The 13,462-nt window shown below is 38.0% G+C and overlaps 1 protein-coding gene across 9 annotated transcripts in view; it reads right to left on the bottom strand.

The window, feature by feature from the left end:
• LOC117394392 (rho GTPase-activating protein 12-like) overlaps positions 1–9,162 on the bottom strand; it is a 70,473-nt gene extending 61,311 nt beyond the window's left edge. For 5 of the 9 annotated variants that reach the window (XM_059019568.1, XM_059019575.1, XM_059019581.1 and 2 more), the window contains exon 1: positions 8,884–9,161. The gene's annotated coding sequence lies outside the window, so the exon portion shown is untranslated. Of the gene's footprint in view, positions 1–8,883 lie in introns of all 9 variants that reach the window. The other 4 variants (XM_059019558.1, XM_059019559.1, XM_059019562.1 and 1 more) reach the window with 1 other exon arrangement.
• Between the last annotated feature and the right edge of the window lie 4,300 nt (positions 9,163–13,462).

The following is a 13,462-nucleotide window of genomic DNA, read 5'->3' as shown; positions in this document are numbered from 1 at the left end:
ATTCACTAAAAAGTTCATCCCTGCTAGCGCTATCATTGGCTGCTTCAAGGTTTTATAAAAAAATAAGAGAAATAAGCGATAGGTGGAATCACTCATTCATAATATCAATAATTGTCTTTTAATGGGCACTTGAAACAACCAATGATAGCAGGGATATTGATTAAGCTATCCATTCACAGAAGATGGATGTAGTTACGTGGAGTAGCGTTGTAGAAGCTCGCCGACGCTCCGCTTCCCAAACTGAGCACGGATGAGAGGCGGTGTCACTGTTTGAAAGCCATTACATTAAAACCTGAGTTTCAAACAAAACAATTAATTTAGCATTTTACTTAAAATAATACTGTCCCCCCAGTTATATCCTTCTATAAATACTGTTGTGCCATCAAACCAACATGTTCAGCAGCACTAATAAGGTGAAGAAGTGTTTTGTTTTTAGCTTTTGAATCCCCAGGGCTGGAATTTGGTGGTAGACTACTGAAATAAAACAGAGAACACATGATGATTTGTTAAATTGTAATAACCAGCAATCCAGACTCCTACTTAAACATTCATAAACTATTGTTGTTGTCTCTGACACTGCCATTAAGCAGTGTGGGTTTTCACGTCAACATTGAATCAAAAACAAATATCGATCCTGCCTATCAGCCTCACGTCTTTCTGCCCTGATGTATACTCTTATATGCAATATGACCATTGAAACCTTTAATCCTGAACCCAGCATCCTTGACAGGGGTGCAACTCTTTTTGAAAACTGGTGCTAAACTGTTTTAAAAGTTTAGCACCACAGCATCTACTGGTGCTAAATTATTAAATACTTCCCTAATCAAGCCCCCCTTACAGCTTTTCACACGACACAAACCTTCTCTTTTGTGTATGTGGAGGAGTGTATAATATTAATAATAATAATAATAATAATAATAAGTACAAAACCATTTCTGCTGGTACTCTGCGAGAACCTAATGATAAAAGTTGTGAACCCCTGATTATCATCCCCGCTGGGGATGAAGTCTCCATATATCTGAAAAACCACTTAACTGTCATGAAACTTAGAATACTCTTGAGAATATCAGATACTGAGGATATAGGGGGCGTCTGTATTTGTGCATATATCAATTTAATTACCTCAATATTTATTGCTATTTAATCCATAACACAGCACTTTCACATTTAAACTAATAAATAAATACATTTAATTAGTATTCATTTTGATTGTTAAAGTGAGGAAATGTAAATTCTGAAATATATAAAATCTTCAGTATTTTTCTTATTTGACGTGACTGGGGACTAACTTATAAAAGCATATGTTTTTAAAGCTGTAGTGTCATGTTCAGTGATTATTACTAAAACATTCTTTATTTAACTTTTTATTTTTATTTTTTATTATGTATTCTTCCACTGTTTAGTCTTCTGTGCTCATCGTACAGACCGTGCAGATGATTCAGACTGCTTTTTACTGAACAAGGTCGTTTCAGCTGCAGGGGTATTTGCTTCAACCAATCCCCTGATCCAAGCACTGCTTTTGTCGGTCTGATAAAACTTTACAGGAATTAAGATAACATCATTCATGGTTTTTAAATGCTATGAGACACTATAAGAAAAGCAAAAAGACCTGACAGGGTGGGCATTGTGGAAAACGCTATGAAGTAGCACTCCTCTGCTTTTTAAAAGCAAGCTTCTGGGTTCGAATGGGGCCACAGGAATCCCCAAGCCATGCAGTGGCCAAGTGTGCCGTGCAGTGGTCTGCTGAAACCAAGTTTCAAGCTACTTTTAATAAGACACTAGTCACATTGTGCAGCAACCACCACATTTAGTGTAACAATATGCGTAACAATATTTTATTTCTGGCCATAAAGCCCCTTTTAGTGCACATTCAGATCACTGTGCTCCATTTTTTCTTTCTGAAGTACATTAAAAGAAGGGCAACTTTGCTAGTATGAGTGAAAGCAAAACTAAACAAAAAAAAAAACTGACGCTGCAATGCAATGAGAGAACTACTGTATTTCAGCAGCTGTGTCATTAAATAACAACAATGTAAATAATGGAGGGGCAGTCTAGAAATAATGTCTTCCCACTCCTCCACAAACAGGCCCAGTCTTGGGGATAATATTTTTGTATGACTTATTTCCAATGTGAACAACTGCTGGACTCGGTCCTTCTGCACACAGGAAACAAACTATACAAGGTAACCTGACTCTGAAATAAACACTTTGCGTGTAGTTTAGTTCATATTCTGAGGAAACAAGCGGAGCCAAAAACTAAAACCATCCTTAACAAATGAATGTAAATGAACTGCACGTGCACCCAGATATTACCTTCAAGGAGACTTTCAGTTTCCACGGTCTGTTTTGTTACACCCTAGTGCTATTTAAGCACGTACAATTTAAAACCACTTTCCCAAACCTTTCAATTACTTTGCAGCCAAATGTTTGTTGTTGTTTTCTTTACATTTCCTGAATTTAGCTTTCCACCTTTTGTATTTCTTTTATATTTTAAGATAAAAAATGTACCGCCCTGAGTCTAAATTTCCACAGATTTCAAAACCTTATAAAAAATAAGGTGCCATTAGATTTTGCACAACACTGAAAATCTGAATTTGACAGCTTAAGTGGTTTATGAGATATCACAGTTGCAGTGGTAGGTGCAGGGAAAGATGAATTACTGCCACAGCGTGTAATTGGACGAATCCATAATAAAACACAACCTAAACAATCAATGGGATACTAGCTGAAGAGGTATGACCGGTAGTAGATAATATTATGATCCCAGTACTGTATTTCTAAACACAATACAAAATTACTGATAGAAAAGAATGTAATGTAAGGAAAAAGACGACATTTAAAAGTACTTTAAAAAGGAGGTGTAACTACAAAGCACTTATTACTGTGCTTACGTTAGCTATGATTTTGATACCACTGCACATACTGTGGCTCTTTAGTTAGTATCCCACTGTTCCCTGCCTGAGTTTCTTACTCTGACAGTTTCTTAAACATTGAAAATATAAAGCTGATATCTCAAGCGGTTTGAGATACAGCTCCAAAATAAAACTAAAATAAAAAACATTTATTATTATTATTATTATCTATTTCTTAGCAGACGCCCTTATCCAGGGCGACTTACAATTGTTACAAGATATCACATTATACAGATATCACATTCTTTTTTTATTACATACAATTACCCATTTATACAGTTGGGTTTTTACTGGAGCAATCTAGGTAAAGTACCTTGCTCAAGGGTACAGGAGCAGTGTCCCCCACCTGGTATTGAACCCACAACTCTCCTAACCACTACTCCACACTACTGAAATGTGTTTCATGTATGACATACCTGTGTTGAAGTAGCAAATCAACCAACCTATTTTAAAATACACTGTATGTATGTATATATATATATCATAGTTAATCTGTATGCAGTCAGCAGCTTCAGATCATACTAGTTAATTATACTTCTTTAATGCAATCCCTAACCATTTGGGATACAGTTTAGACTGATGTTATTTAAAAAGTGTGACCCAGATTAAATGCTGCTCTGACTGAAGCAGCTCTTCAATTTCTTTCCTTATTTTTCACATCATACATAGTCTTGACAGCCTTTTACTCAGATGTGTTCACATACTGTAGTATACTAAAACATATCATTTGATTTCCAAGGACCTCTCCTTTGAGAAGAAATCCAGAAGTTGGTTCCCTTTCAGAGTTAATTTACTCTTCAACTAGAAACGCAACCAGCACACAACGATACAAAACAGCAACAGACAGCAAAGCAGAACTCTCATTATTAGTGACTACAACCAGCAGTTGCATTTCTTGCAAGGAACAGGTTCTGTCTTCTTGAATTTCATGACATTTCCTAACAGCATTAGAGTTGACCTTTACCTCGAGTGTCAGAACTGTTTTACGAAGCACTCCAAGATTCTGTAGCCAGGGTTCCTGCTTTGCAATACCAATTCCATGTCAAACTCAATTCCCAATCGCAAGTCTCGCTCCCTTTCAATCAAGTCCTACACTTTGATCAAAACTGCAGTGTTCTGTCAAAATGTGCTTCTCGTGGTGGCAACAAATTACTTAAGTCACTGTTAGTCAATTAAATTGGTTTCAGATCAAAGTAGTTGAACACTCACAATTATTAATGTCTCTAACAAATTCCTTCAAAGGAACTGATTTTCAAAAGGAATTGAAACAGGCATTGACCCACACCTGTTTGCAACACCATATACAAGCTATTTAGAATTAAGAAAATAACAATACAAAGTGTGTGTACCATACAGTTGCCCTCATCCCCCAAACTATCCCTTCCTCAACCCCACTAAAACACAAATTGACTACACAGCCTTTAACAGCATCTCTTTCTACTTTACTCATCTCAGACAAGAACATTAAATGAATTGCCTAAAAAAAAGCCAACTCCTTTCAACCCACTGTACAAGTTGGACATCTGAACAGTTATACACACTCCTAGCATACTGTAAGCAAAGTGTTTATGAGGTCTATCTCTGGCCACAACACCGGATGAAGCTAATTTTATCTTTTTCATGACAGCTCCAGCTAATCCGTTTAATCTAGAACTGCCTGCTGCAAGACAAACTCTTTAATAAGATTATGAAGAACATTCTGATAAATTACTGTAGCCAGAGGATGGTGAAAAGTCACTACATTACTAAATATATTTGACATTTCCCTGCTTACTTTTTCTTCATTTCTGTTGCATTATTTGATAAATGAGTACATTATTAAAGAAGTGCAAGGCGACATTGTCTCAGAATTAAATGGAATTCAAGCAAGGTTGGTGCAAGAATTAAACATTCCCTCCTTGAGTAAAGCTGCGGTAAAACTATTTTAACCAGTTTTCTTAGTCATATGATTTCAATAAAACTCTGAAATTAGATTTTGCTTGGATTGTTATCAAGCTTCAAGCCAGCAATAGCTGCAGAGATGGGATACTCAAAAGAACAATTACCTTGCTTGCTAACCAAGAAAAACACCCCAATTGTCCCTGTTAAATTAACTGTGTCCAGCAGCAGCTAACCTACTACGTAATAGCAGGGTTTTGGCTGCAGATCAAGCCTGAAGTATCACCTGACTTCTGCTGTAGATCAATGTTTTTACTGCCTGGCATTCTTGTCAGTTGAAACCTGAAAATTACTTTGAGTAAGACAAACTTAACACACAAAACAAGAGTCAATGAACATTCACGAAATACACGCGTACAAATCGCACACGACACGTCTATTTCTTTTCTGCAATACGACAGGTAAACGCCAACATAGGCCAGAAAATAAAGTGTCTGAAAACGGTCGTCTCTTTACCTACAACACCGCAGGTCTTGCAGGAACAGGTAATAAGCCTGACTCCGGCTTCCTGGAATGTTTCAGTCTCTACTTACCCCACGCACGACATAACACCCAATAGGAAGCACTGCAGTCACTAACAATACTGTAACATAAACACAGACTTTAGTTCCTGAAAAAGTTTCGACAGCTAAATATATTTTATCAGCCAGTAAATCATTAAATGTCAAGATAACAGATACAGTGCCTTGCGAAAGTATTCGGCCCCCTTGAACTTTGCGACCTTTTGCCACATTTCAGGCTTCAAACATAAAGATATGAAACTGTAATTTTTTGTGAAGAATCAACAACAAGTGGGACACAATCATGAAGTGGAACGAAATTTATTGGATATTTCAAACTTTTTTAACAAATAAAAAACTGAAAAATTGGGCGTGCAAAATTATTCAGCCCCTTTACTTTCAGTGCAGCAAACTCTCTCCAGAAGTTCAGTGAGGATCTCTGAATGATCCAATGTTGACCTAAATGACTAATGATGATAAATAGAATCCACCTGTGTGTAATCAAGTCTCCGTATAAATGCACCTGCACTGTGATAGTCTCAGAGGTCCGTTTAAAGCGCAGAGAGCATCATGAAGAACAAGGAACACACCAGGCAGGTCCGAGATACTGTTGTGGAGAAGTTTAAAGCCGGATTTGGATACAAAAAGATTTCCCAAGCTTTAAACATCCCAAGGAGCACTGTGCAAGCGATAATATTGAAATGGAAGGAGTATCAGACCACTGCAAATCTACCAAGACCTGGCCGTCCCTCTAAACTTTCAGCTCATACAAGGAGAAGACTGATCAGAGATGCAGCCAAGAGGCCCATGATCACTCTGGATGAACTGCAGAGATCTACAGCTGAGGTGGGAGACTCTGTCCATAGGACAACAATCAGTCGTATACTGCACAAATCTGGCCTTTATGGAAGAGTGGCAAGAAGAAAGCCATTTCTTAAAGATATCCATAAAAAGTGTCGTTTACAGTTTGCCACAAGCCACCTGGGAGACACACCAAACATGTGGAAGAAGGTGCTCTGGTCAGATGAAACCAAAATCGAACTTTTTGGCAACAATGCAAAACGTTATGTTTGGCGTAAAAGCAACACAGCTCATCACCCTGAACACACCATCCCCACTGTCAAACATGGTGGTGGCAGCATCATGGTTTGGGCCTGCTTTTCTTCAGCAGGGACAGGGAAGATGGTTAAAATTGATGGGAAGATGGATGGAGCCAAATACAGGACCATTCTGGAAGAAAACCTGATGGAGTCTGCAAAAGACCTGAGACTGGGACGGAGATTTGTCTTCCAACAAGACAATGATCCAAAACATAAAGCAAAATCTACAATGGAATGGTTCACAAATAAACATATCCAGGTGTTAGAATGGCCAAGTCAAAGTCCAGACCTGAATCCAATCGAGAATCTGTGGAAAGAACTGAAAACTGCTGTTCACAAATGCTCTCCATCCAACCTCACTGAGCTCGAGCTGTTTTGCAAGGAGGAATGGGCAAAAATGTCAGTCTCTCGATGTGCAAAACTGATAGAGACATACCCCAAGCGACTTACAGCTGTAATCGCAGCAAAAGGTGGCGCTACAAAGTATTAACTTAAGGGGGCTGAATAATTTTGCACGCCCAATTTTTCAGTTTTTTATTTGTTAAAAAAGTTTGAAATATCCAATAAATTTCGTTCCACTTCATGATTGTGTCCCACTTGTTGTTGATTCTTCACAAAAAATTACAGTTTCATATCTTTATGTTTGAAGCCTGAAATGTGGCAAAAGGTCGCAAAGTTCAAGGGGGCCGAATACTTTCGCAAGGCACTGTAGTGTGTAGCTGTTTTAACCAATACATTGACTATCCAGCTATTAGGCCTGTAAATTGACATTAGTTTGACATTTATAGGTTATCTTGCTATACATAGACCATTTTTTTCTTCTTTTTTTAAAGATCACGTTTAAGCTAACGGTAGCAGCCAGAAATAGATCTAAACGCTCCAGTAAACATGCACCCTGCTCTCTAGTTTTGTATTGAACTGACATCTGGCAATGCTTGAATGGTAGACTACTTCCCCCCACCCTAGGGCATAGACAATCACTGTATTTTTATCCGGACTAGTCCACAAGCACCCCAGAGACTTGACTATTTAGAGGCAACTACAGCACTTCATTTGTGGGTTGTGGGTGGTGGTATCCCAATGCAAGAATGTCGATATTCATGCCACAATAATAAGTGGGTCATTTTCAGTAGAACTCACGATTGGAAAGGTAAGTAGCACTTGCAAGAGGCACTGGAAGCTATTACAGTACATCGGGAATTTGCACAGGTCTTTATCCGTAGTTTAAAAAGGTTTGAGATTTGCATTATTAGGTGTCTATGTATTGTTACGAGTCAAAACCTGTAATGCCCTCGATTAAGGTTTTACACATCTGGATTTAACTCTAAGAGGATTATTTTTGTATCGCTACTATTATCTAGTACTGTAAAATATGATAATGTACTTAACCAGAGACGGGTAGGGTTATTGGGGTCTCATCTAGTTTACAACCAGTGAGGCTGCGGCGGCGAGCCCTCGACATCCCATGCGTTTCTGACGTAATTCTGGTTGGCTACACATGGCCTCACAACATAGGACTATTTACTATGTACTGGCGTGACAATGATGAGAAACCTACACTACGTCCCGAAAAAACAACAATACGTTATATATGCTACAATTACACGCCACAGCCGAGTAGTAGATTTAAATCTTAAAGTCAAAAATAATTTTCCCTCCACGTTCTTTTCACAGCTACAGCGATTAAACTCAATTAATATTTATGGAGGTGGAAAATCGTGAGCATAATCCAGTACTACTGCTATCGTAGGGTAGTCTGGTTGACGCAAAATACATTTGGTATGTAATTTAAGGTAAAACAACACAAACATCAAAGCAAAGATCGCCTGTGTGCAATGTGTGTTATCCAACTGAACAATGTGTGTCACTCAGACAGAACTCTATCTGTCCGCATACAAGCTATGTGTTTGGTAAGATGTCCCTCTCTTGCTCTATCTTAAAGAAAGACTCAAATCAAAGCCGGTGTTTTTGTGGTTTCACAGTTTCGATCTAGACTAATGTGGTTATATTTAAATTTGAATCCATTCATTGAGTTTATTATCACTGCACTTGTTCTGAAAATCAAAGGCCTTTGACCTATCCCTTACTGTCTCAAACTTTGTTAACATATTTACAACAGGCCCGTTGATTAAACAAATACAAAACGCATATCAACAGCACTCAAAACACGGTTAACACTGCAAAGTTTCAAGATCCACAACACACACATAACTTCACTACACAGTATATGAGGCAAATGTTCTCACGGCGCCTTTCAAATCGGAGCAGCGAGGAATAACAGGTTCATTTTTAACTGAATAGAGAAAAGTCGGATGAAAAAAAGCTAAATACCGTGGTTTAAGAATTCTAAGGGAAAAAAAAAACTACTACAGTCCGTATCTTTGCTTCACAGATTTAGCATGATTGTATAAACAAACAAATTAGCTTTACAAACCTGTTCTTTGAGTGGCAGTATTCGGCTGGGTAAATATGAACTGGGAAATAAATACTTTTCGCCTTTTTTCTCGTTTTACTCCTCGGCACAGTCCAGTCCCACTGTACGCGGCTCCCGAGAGCCGAGAGCAAACAATCCACACGCCTCGTTTCCACTCTCACTGACGCGGCGCGCTCCACTCAAGCTCGTTCCCGCCACTGCGCTTGCCGCTCCGAGGCTGGCGAAGCGACCAGAGGGACTATCTGTCTAGCCCCATCTTGTGGTTAAAGCAGTGATGTTCTTAATACATAAGGCTTTCAAATTCAGAGTATCTAATCACGGTCTGTGTTGTAGGTTACATGGCTTGATCGCTGTTAGAACTACAAAGGGTGTGATTAGGTCCCAGGGATAACCTCTTTATAAAGGTTTACTGTATGAGCACAGCAATGTGTAATAAGGCACAGTGAAAGCATGGTAAAGTATAGAAATTACAAGGTGATGTCAACAGTGTGTGTGTGTGTATGTAATGTCACACTTACTGTACATTTTTATATATATATATATATATATATATATATATATATATATATATATATATATATATATATATAACCACTTATCAAATTGTGATGAAACATGGTAAAGACACTTAGCTCAAGTAATTGAGAGTGTCCGAATCCTGGAACATTTATCATCCTTTTTTTTTTCCTACGTCAGTAGAGAAAGCTGTGTTAGTTTCCTAACGTCAGTAGAGAAAGCTGTGTTAGTTTCCTAACGTCAGTAGAGAAAGCTATGGGGTGGCATACAAAAAGTATAATGGTCTTAATACACACACACAATATATATATATATATATATATATATATATATTTATATCTATATCTATATATATGAATAGAAATGGCAGGTCAACTGTGAAAGCCCCCCAAAAAAATAGGATTTCACATCCTCTCACACTCAACCCTGACTACTAAACAATAAAGCAAAAGAAAAAAAAAAACAAGTAAACAAACACACCTACTGTACACGTTTTACTCAATCAGTAAACCCCGGTGAGGAGGAGCTGGACTGAGCTTTGATGTTTCACTTAGTCATTATCATTGTAATGTACTAAGTGAGGCTTTTGAATCACCCAGGCCTTTAATACAGACTAACCCTAGTGTTCGGTGATACCTTTGTGTTGCCACGTGTCAGCCTCATCTTTAACATGTTACTGCCCTATACTGTGGATTTAAAATGTCAGGGTGTGAATTAAAGGTTCCATTGCAAGAAAGTGGATTCAATGTAATCTGTTTCCTGTGTCAAAGTATTTCCTAGCAATATTTATGGTACCTAGTTAGGCCACTAAACCGCTAACTAAAATCACAGCCTGTCAATTTTAAACACGCTTTTCTCTAGTTTTAGAAAAAGAGGCCATTATCAAGCACTTAAACTGATGACATCAATTAATATATCTGTGCTTGGAGGGCATCGATTTCTCTATAAGGGTGGGCAATATAACATACCAAATACATTAAAACAGCGTGTGAGTGTTTGTATAAGGTTTTGATTAAACATGCCAACTTCCCAGTATTTTGGTATGCTTACCATACCTTTGTAGGGAAATTGTTTGAAAACAAACCATGGATGTACTGGTAGGCTTTTGTTGCCATGGTAACTACACTCACTTATTTCTATTTCTTAAATCTATGAATGTGTTTGTGATGTCATTTACTACATAGTAAATGACGTCACGATCTACTATTCCTTTCTATTTAAACCTTCTGCATCATGGTATTGGGTCTTTGTATTCATTTATTCTTCTGTATTGTATATTATCTCATTTTATTTCTTCCATAACTACAAAAAAATGTAGGTACACAGAAATGTGAACAATTTATTAAAAAATAAATTAAAAAAATAATAATATCTGGACGTTTCAGACTACAAGTCCATATACATATGCATATGTATACCAGTACATAATCCCACCAACCAGTCTAACTAAAAACTGTGTCTGTGGCCAATTTATTAGGAACATGGAATACTGCAGGAATAAAATGAATCTCAAGCAAAGACGATAAACAACATGACATGACACATGGGCGACAGTGCCTTACTGAAGTGCAGTAAGCTGGACGTTTTTATACTCAAGCTTTTACTTACCAACAACTGCTAACAAGCTATTTACACTGAGCCTTGGAGTCTGTGAGGCCTGGACAGCTGGAGGGGTACCTGTATAACAGGGCTATGCCTTCTCCGTGCTCCAGAGAAACAGGGAGCCACATATGAATTGGAAGGTTCCGGCAGCGTGTGACCCAGTTCTAGAATTCGTAAGGGAAATTAAAGTTGCTGCATCGGAATAGTGCTGCTGTTGAAGTAGGTTGTGTCTAGTGCTCTCTGCTGGTGGACAAAGATAGTGTAGGTGGAGCATTTGGGTTTAACCAGCCTCTATGATACTGGTTGTTAAGTAGTAGAGAACGTATCCACTCGCAGTACATTGTTCAATAAGTTATTTTCTGGTTTACCTTTGGAGTTAGTCATCAATCATTTTACTTATTTATTAATTTGTTTATTTTAATTTCCTCAAAGAAACAAAAGTATTCAAAACACATCGTTATTATTTTTAATGAATCCCTGTTTCTGCACATGGGGTTGGCTATCCACCAACTCACATCACGTTTGAACACATTTTACGATAAACAGGGTCATTATTTAGCCTCTTGGATCACAAAGGTCACTGCGATGGATGGCGAGAGTAAGACAGCTGACTTATCATGAGCGCTGGTGCTATTGGTCCTAACTCTGCCCACTGGAAAATACAGTACAGTAGGCCCCTATGGTTCAGTTTTACACAGATTGTGGGATGGTTACCTGAGCTAACATTAGTTGGTCCAGGATTAGTGTCAATTGCTGTCTGTGAAAGCAGTCGCTATTCCCCTCAATCAGTGTAAGGATTTACATACTGTATAAGTCCAAACCAAGACTCAAGATACTGGCCTGATTAAAACAATGTAATAGCGATGATTACATTGCCAACAAATACGGCACAGAGATTACCTTATAACAATAGTTTACAATAGAATATACAACCGTGTATCTAAAACAGTACACTCCCAAATGGTTTTAGATAATATTATAAAATATACTGCTTAGAATGCAACCTTATCATTTAGGATTCTGTAAAACAGCGATTTAAAGCAATGTGTGTAAAAAGGTGTTTTCTTTGTTGACTCACATATGCACCTCTAAAACAAACTCTCTGGCCCAAATTAAATATAATTCAAGATTTTAGAGGTTTGTTTATTGTCCTGTACAACATCCTGATAAGTGGCCATCACTTCATTGTTAATTCAGATTGAGACAGTTTGTTTAGCTTGTCTACGCTGCTTAAAGAAATGATTGCTGATATGACCTTTCTACCACAGCCAAGGTAAAAGGTGAATTGCAGGGCACAAATTCTATTGATCTGGCCGAGGCATTTGACCTGATAAATCACTGTCAGCTGTTGTTTAAATGATCTGCAAAGCCCTGCAGTGGTTTGATCCATACCTACCTGGAAGATTCTCTGGAGTCAGTCAATCATTTTCCTGAGAGTTTGAGTTATGCTTACTGTGAGGACACATTACCAGACATCACACGTCACTTATTGTACCTTCCAACAAAAACTTCATCATAACCTACAACTTAACCAGGCAGCAGGGAGTTGCAAACAGTACATTATAGACTAGGTTACTATTCTCATGGGAATGTTGCTTCTTTTTAAGAGCCATTGTAGAATTTCTCCCCTTTTTACATTTGTGTTATTGCTGCATTTTCTTTTGCTGCCAATGCTGAAATAGCACCTATGTAAAATAATCTGCATCTATTGTTAGATGCAGTTTATACCAAGAGAAAGACCTTGTTGTTGCAATAGACTTATTGTTATCAGCAACCACACAGTGCAAGGAAGACGTAAAAAGGACAAAAGGAATGCTTGGGTAGAAGTGTAGAGTTAAAATCCAAGGAAGTTATGATAGGGTGTATAATGCACTGGTGGACTGCACTGTATGTACAATTCTGGTCACCACAGTACCTAAGGGACATTGCAGCCCTGTAGAAAGTCCAAAGAGCAGCCAGACTAATCCCAGGACTTAAAGGAATGAGCTGTGAAGACAAAGTGAAAGAACATGCTTATTTAGCCCAGGACAAAGGCAGTATGATTGAAGTCTTTAAAATCGTAACAAGAGTTGACTTAGTTAACTCTAACCAATACTTTAGGCGCAGTACATAAACCAGGACCAGAGAATATCGTTGGAAATTAAGTGGAGACAGACTTAAGACAGAGAGAGAAGACACAGAGAGTGGTGAAGGTATGGAATGGGTTACTAGTCATATTGCCGAATCATTCGGATCCTTTAAGACCCAACTTGGCAAAGTTTTGCGAACAATCCGTTACTAGGAATCGGATGAGCTTCGATCTCGCTCATAAATTCAGGTTTAGATTCTTAATTATTTATATTGTACTTCATTGTCCGATATCTGTGTTATCTCGTGTGCCCCCTTACATTCCAACATCCCTAATGTTACTGGTGTATTTTGAGTAAATAATAAAATAATCTTGTAACCCCTCTTTGAATGG

The sequence above is a fragment of the Acipenser ruthenus genome, chromosome 3 (genome assembly GCF_902713425.1).
Source record: "Acipenser ruthenus chromosome 3, fAciRut3.2 maternal haplotype, whole genome shotgun sequence".
NCBI lineage: Eukaryota > Metazoa > Chordata > Actinopteri > Acipenseriformes > Acipenseridae > Acipenser > Acipenser ruthenus.
This window is presented reverse-complemented; position numbering and strand designations above follow the sequence as displayed.